At 34.4% G+C, this 6,000-nt stretch overlaps 1 pseudogene; it reads right to left on the reverse strand.

Annotated features, from left to right (window-relative positions):
* Positions 1 to 2,559: 2,559 nt before the first annotated feature.
* On the reverse strand, positions 2,560 to 5,168 carry LOC142624207 (G-type lectin S-receptor-like serine/threonine-protein kinase SD2-5; annotated as a pseudogene).
* Between the last annotated feature and the right edge of the window lie 832 nt (positions 5,169 to 6,000).

Here is a 6,000-nt window from a genome sequence, read left to right on the forward strand (position 1 = left end):
AAACTTGAATTGAGTGTCACCTACCGAATAAACACTTCTATAGGATAGCGACGTATATGTTAAATAAAGAAACATATAAAACTAATAGAGAAGCCATGGTATTGCCAATAAATGACAACATGAATGGCTCCAGTTGAAACATCCCATCAAATTTCAAACTACTAATTACTAATAGTCATTGGAAGAGAAATTTTATTAAAACAAATAAAATTACCTCAGTAGTCAAGCAATGAAGATAATATAGTAAAAATTCATCGTGGTCCTGAGAGAATTAAAGGCAATAGTTGAGCAGTATCACTATCACCTACATGCAGTTCTTGGTTAGCAATTCTAGCACTCGTGCTTGGTAAAAGTGGCTACAAGAAGAAATAACCTAGGTCATATTCAACATTCGTAACACCCTCCAAAACCTTATTTATGGTGGACATAGAAGGTCTTTTTGTGAAATTATTTTGCAAACACCATGCTGCAACTCCCATTATATTCACAATGGGTTACGTACAGTCCCATTGTGTTTAATATGGTGCATTTGGAATGAGGGAAGTGGTACGATTGACCGTCTACTAACTTAAAATTGTATATTTTAGATCTTTTTCCTAGCTCTTAGCATGCAACATTTGATTCTCTTGCATATTTTCAGAATTTCCTCTCTCTGTTTGATATATATACTTGGTGACAAGTGAACCACTTTTTTTTTTTCTTTTTCAAACAAAAACATGTGTGATGGTTTGAACATCAACAAACCCGAGTTCTATAATGTAGAGTTTTAGTTCAAAAATTTTATCAACAAGTATTTAATTATCTAAAACCTTTTTAGATTTTTTTTTTTTTTGGGCAATTTTAATTCTTATTCTTCCCAAAGTAGTAGTTCAAGTTTGCTAAGTCTATGAGAAAAGGGTAGCGGAGCTTCAAATGATTAGGGAAAGTTTTGTGAAGCTTATATTGGGGGAACACATGACTAGAGTAAGCAAATGTGTATGTATTATATAGTTACTATTTCAAATTCCATAATGATCCTCTATGGTAATCCTTTAATAAGATATTTAAAAGCCTAATGGAGAGCGAGTAACTATGCTTTAATATTTCAATCCATTTACGTATGTTTGTCTTCTTCCACAGCAATTGCATACAGGAAAAATTTGAGGTAAGAATCTCTTGATCCTGAGAAGAAGGCTTTATGGAAAATATAACAAATTTTGCAAGATTCAGATGAATGGAAAAATTGTTGAGGTAAAACATTTTAGATGCAGCTTTGATGCTTCATTGAAGTTTAAGTTGTTTTTCCCCTATCTTTGACTAAGTTATGATGTCTGTTAGGTGATGACAATTACGCCTAGTTCAGATTTTTATGTATATCTTCTTGCACCACAGAAGCTTGACATGATGCTCAAAGTAAGTAAATTTTTATTTGCTTATAGTCACATTCTTTTTTTAAAGATTACACTGTTTTCTCTTAGGTGTGGTAGCTCATAAAAGCGTAAATATTCTTTGACAGGAAATATTGGATGGTTTTGTAGATATTACATTGTTATATGCAAAATATAGGAGCAAAAGAATTCCCTTCGTTTAATCTCTTTTCAACTCAATGAAAGTAAAAAAAAAAAAATGGTGGTTGCTCATTTCATATATTCCTGCAAGTGGCCTCTTAGAGAAGAGAAGTACAAAAATGAAGTGATTTGAAGAGACTAATGTTAAAAAACTGGATACTATATGTTTAAATTTACTACATTATTTAGGTTTGAATGCCTGCAGTGGAAATATGAGAACTAAGTTTGCGTTGAATGTAAAGTTCATTAATACATAACATGATCTCGTGTATTGTGCGGGTTAAATGCTAGTATTACTAATAGAGAAGTCTTGGTATTGCCCAAGTGAGTCAATCTTGTACCGGAGGCTGTACCGGTTTGACCAGTGGAACAATATATTTCAGTACCGATCAATACCAGTGTACCGTTTCAGGTTTACCGTTATTTTTTATATTTATAAATATATATATATATATATATATATGTGTGTGTGTGTGTGTGTGTGTATTATAATAAATATAAAATTTTACCATAAAATATTACCTCAATTCAGAACAAATTATTCATGATTTTAGACTTTAGCATCAATTAAAAAAAAACACATAATATAAAAAGTATAAAGCTTAATTGTTCATTGCATACTAAGAAAACAAATAATACTAATAAGTTAATGCAAATAAGTTACCATTTTATCCTTACAAAAATTCAAAAATTACAAAACTAAAAAAATAAAAAAAAAAATCTTTTTTTTTGTACTGGCCGGTACGTCCTGTATTGCCCGAAATTGGCCGGTATGGCCAGTACGACCGATATTTAAACCGGTACAAAACATTGGCATTTCGATACCGATATATGTACCGATACGGTATCAACTACACTGGCATTACCAATAAATTACAACATGAATGACTCCAATTGAAACCTCCCATCAAATTTCAAATTGCTAATTAATAATAGTCATTGGAATAGAAATTTCATTAAAACAAAGAAAATTACCTCAACAGTCAAGCAACGAAGATGGTACAGTGAAAAGTCACTGTGGTCCTGAGAGAATTGAAGGCAATAGTTGAGTCGTATCACTATCACCTACATGCAGTAGTTGGTTATCAACTCCAGCACTCGTGCTTGGTAAAAGTGGATTCGAGAAGAAATAACCTAGGTCATATTCAACATTCGCAACACCCTCCAAAACCTTAACCTCGGTGGACATAGAAAGCATTTTCTTGAAATCAATTTGCAAACACCATGCTGCAACTCTCATTATATTCACAACTTCTATTCCATGTAATTGCATATCTTCATTGTACTTATCAACCAAATCCAACAATTGATCCTCCTCAAAAAAAAAAATTTTGAATAGATGAAGTAGATGCATTGTTTCCTCTGGCTAAGATCGATCAAGATTTCTTCTTCCACATAATATCTCTAAGAGCACTACTCCAAAGCTATACACATCTAATTTTTCTGTAATTACTGAGCTCAACCATTCTGGAGCCATATAGCCAGGAGTCCCTCTCATGACTGTTACAACTTGACTCTGGTCACGCTCAACTAGTTTAGACAACCCAAAATCTGAGACTTTTGCATTGAAATTCTCATCTAAAAGAATATGTTGGGGTTTTATGTCCAAGTGAACAATCTTCTGCCTACAATCCTCATGTAAATAAGTTAGACCCCTTGCTATGTCAAGGATGATCTTCTTTCTATGTTGTCAATCAAGAAAAATCTCAGGATTTTTGTCAAAAATCCATTTGTCTAAAGACCTATTAGACATGTACTCATAGAAAAGAATCCTATGAGATTTTTCAGCACAAAATCCTATCAATCTCACCAAGTTAAAATGATGAATGCTGCCAATTGTCTCAACTTCAGCTAAAAATGATCTCTTGATTTGATTTAAACCATCTAGATGCTTCACTGCAATTTTAGTGCCATCAATTAGAGTCCCTTCAAAAATCGTGCCAAATCCATCGGCACCAAGCTCCTTATTGAAATTTGCTGTATTGGATTGCAAATCATCGTAAGAATATCTTGTGGACATTCTTGGTATATGATCCAAATAATACTCATCGCCTTCATCAACACTTCTCTTCTTCCAAATTAGGAAAACAAAGCTTCCAATCAAAAGAAACAAACCAAATGTGAATACCACAATTATTTTAAGCCCACGTTTTTGCCGTTGAACACTTTTCTCCTTAACATCTTGCACCTTAATGAATATTTTAAAGCTCCAGCTAGCATATTGGAGTTCTTCTGGAATGGGGGTCATCATTGAAAAGATTTGGGATTCCAAATAGCAATCCCCGGTTGATGAGTTTAATTTATTATTATAATAATAAATGGCAGCTTTGCACGAACAATTTCTTTTTAGGCATTCCTCTTTACATTTCTCTAATTTTATACTTCGATTGTCTGGTTTTATATAATGTGGATCTTGTGCGCTAAAGCGGAAGTATGCGATGTTCTTCACCTCCAAAAAAGTATGACGATCCAGAGCTTCACCTTCACAGGACAAGTTAGTAACCGGGGTGCATCCTTGGTCAGGCTCCGTTTCATTGACTGCTTTAAAATAGTTTGTTCCATTTTTATTGTTGCCTGGAAGACAAGTACACTGGTTACAGCTCTCGCCTTTGTTTTCACAAACCCCATAATTGCCGCAAGCTGTAGGAAGTCACAGCTATAAAGTCGTCTTGCAAGAAGAATGTCATCCAAGGGTTTCGGAAAGAAAGCATACATTCTCAAGTGTTCGTCAGCATCAAATCTCGTGTACTGAGCTACTGATGCTAAACGAGCAGATGATGAGTCTAATACTCCACCTCGGTTCTTTTTTGAATACAAAACTAAGCTTCCATTTTGAAATTTAACATATGTGATATTGAAATCGATATAATCTGACATATTATAAGAAAAATAGAGTTGAGGAGGATTAGAATTGATATAAGCAAAAAACCCTTCACTTGTGAGAAAGAGCGTAAACAAGCCTCCTTTACTACTAGTGAGGTTCTTCCCTGCCTCCAAGGTTTGCCCAACAACCAGCGTGTCGGTTGGGTGATCGTAAGACTGCCAAATTCTGTAATTATTTTTACCCAAGAGCATGAGGTTGCACGTGTCAGTTAAGATTAGGCGGCTAGCCACATTTTTGCTGTTGTTGATGTTTGCGGACCACACCTCAGTTCCATTAGCATCTTGTAACACCAAACCTCCTTTGGACGTGAACTGCAACTTCGCATTAGCGCTGACCGGATTATTTGGGTTAGCAGACCATACTACATGTGGACCCCAATATGTGGCAACAATCCCGCTGTCGTCTCCGTCATAGTCATAATAAAGAAAGAAAGTGGCAAAGAGAAAATTGTTGCACGGTAGATTATAGAAGAAGCCACAACCACAAGCATATCCAATATTGTACTTGGATAATGTTGCATTTTCACTAAAAATTATGCTTCTCACAATTGATCCATCATCGAACTTCACAGTATTATTGGGAGCAGAAAAACTGGTGTTCCATGTCCATGAAGTAGAAGAATTTAGACTCAAAGAACAGCAAGGTAAGGCCGTCCCTATGGTGAGAAAAGGTGTAAAGAAAAGAGCAAGCAGGTAAAGAAGAAAACCATAGCAAGCCCAGATACCGCTTATACCCATACTGTCTGTTACACGTATACAGTGCTAGAAGAAAGAAAGGCAAAGAGGGCAAAGAAAGGCGGAATGAATGAAAAGCATAACTAAAGAGACATTTTTGTATGTAATTCTGAATTGCTACAGGAAAGTTGAAACGTGATCCTCGCTGTTACCTTTTTCTTTTTTCTTTTCACTTTTTTAATTTGAATTTTGATACGTTCATATTTCTTAGACGCCGAGTCTATTTTTGGCATAGTATTTTTTTTTAATAAACTCTCATTACTTTTTCTTTTTCTTTTTTCTTACTTCATAAAAAGACTTATCTTGGGCAAAACTCTAAATCCTAGACGAGCTATATGCTTCTGTATCTTGTGCGGGATATAGTCGTCTCGTGTACGAGTACTGTGCCATACTATATATACGGTATCTATTGGGTCTTAAACGTGAAACTTCACGTATTACCTAATCCTTATCTGTGGTTGTTTTAGGAATTTTTTTAGGGTGTTCCTCAACAAACTAAATTACACAATTTAATTAAACAAATTTTATATATTGACAAAAACAACAACAACAATAAAAAAAACATACAAATACATAAAGTTTTATAGCATAAAGCTTGTGAAGTTCAATTATGGTTGTTGTTAGTGTTGCTGAACAGGGATAGACGGCGATAGCTGGGGAGAGTAAGTGAGTTTCTTATTTCCTTTTAGCCTTTAGGTTTGATTTAGTTTTAGTTTAAATTTTTTAATGACTTGTGAATCCGCAAGGCACTGAGGATTTTTTTAAAATATTTTTTGAATTAAAAAGGTAATCATGTTGGTGTTGGAGTGGTGATAGTCTTAGTCTGAGATGAGAT

The sequence above is a fragment of the Castanea sativa genome, chromosome 1, assembly GCF_040712315.1.
Source record: "Castanea sativa cultivar Marrone di Chiusa Pesio chromosome 1, ASM4071231v1".
In the NCBI taxonomy this organism is placed as follows: domain Eukaryota; kingdom Viridiplantae; phylum Streptophyta; class Magnoliopsida; order Fagales; family Fagaceae; genus Castanea; species Castanea sativa.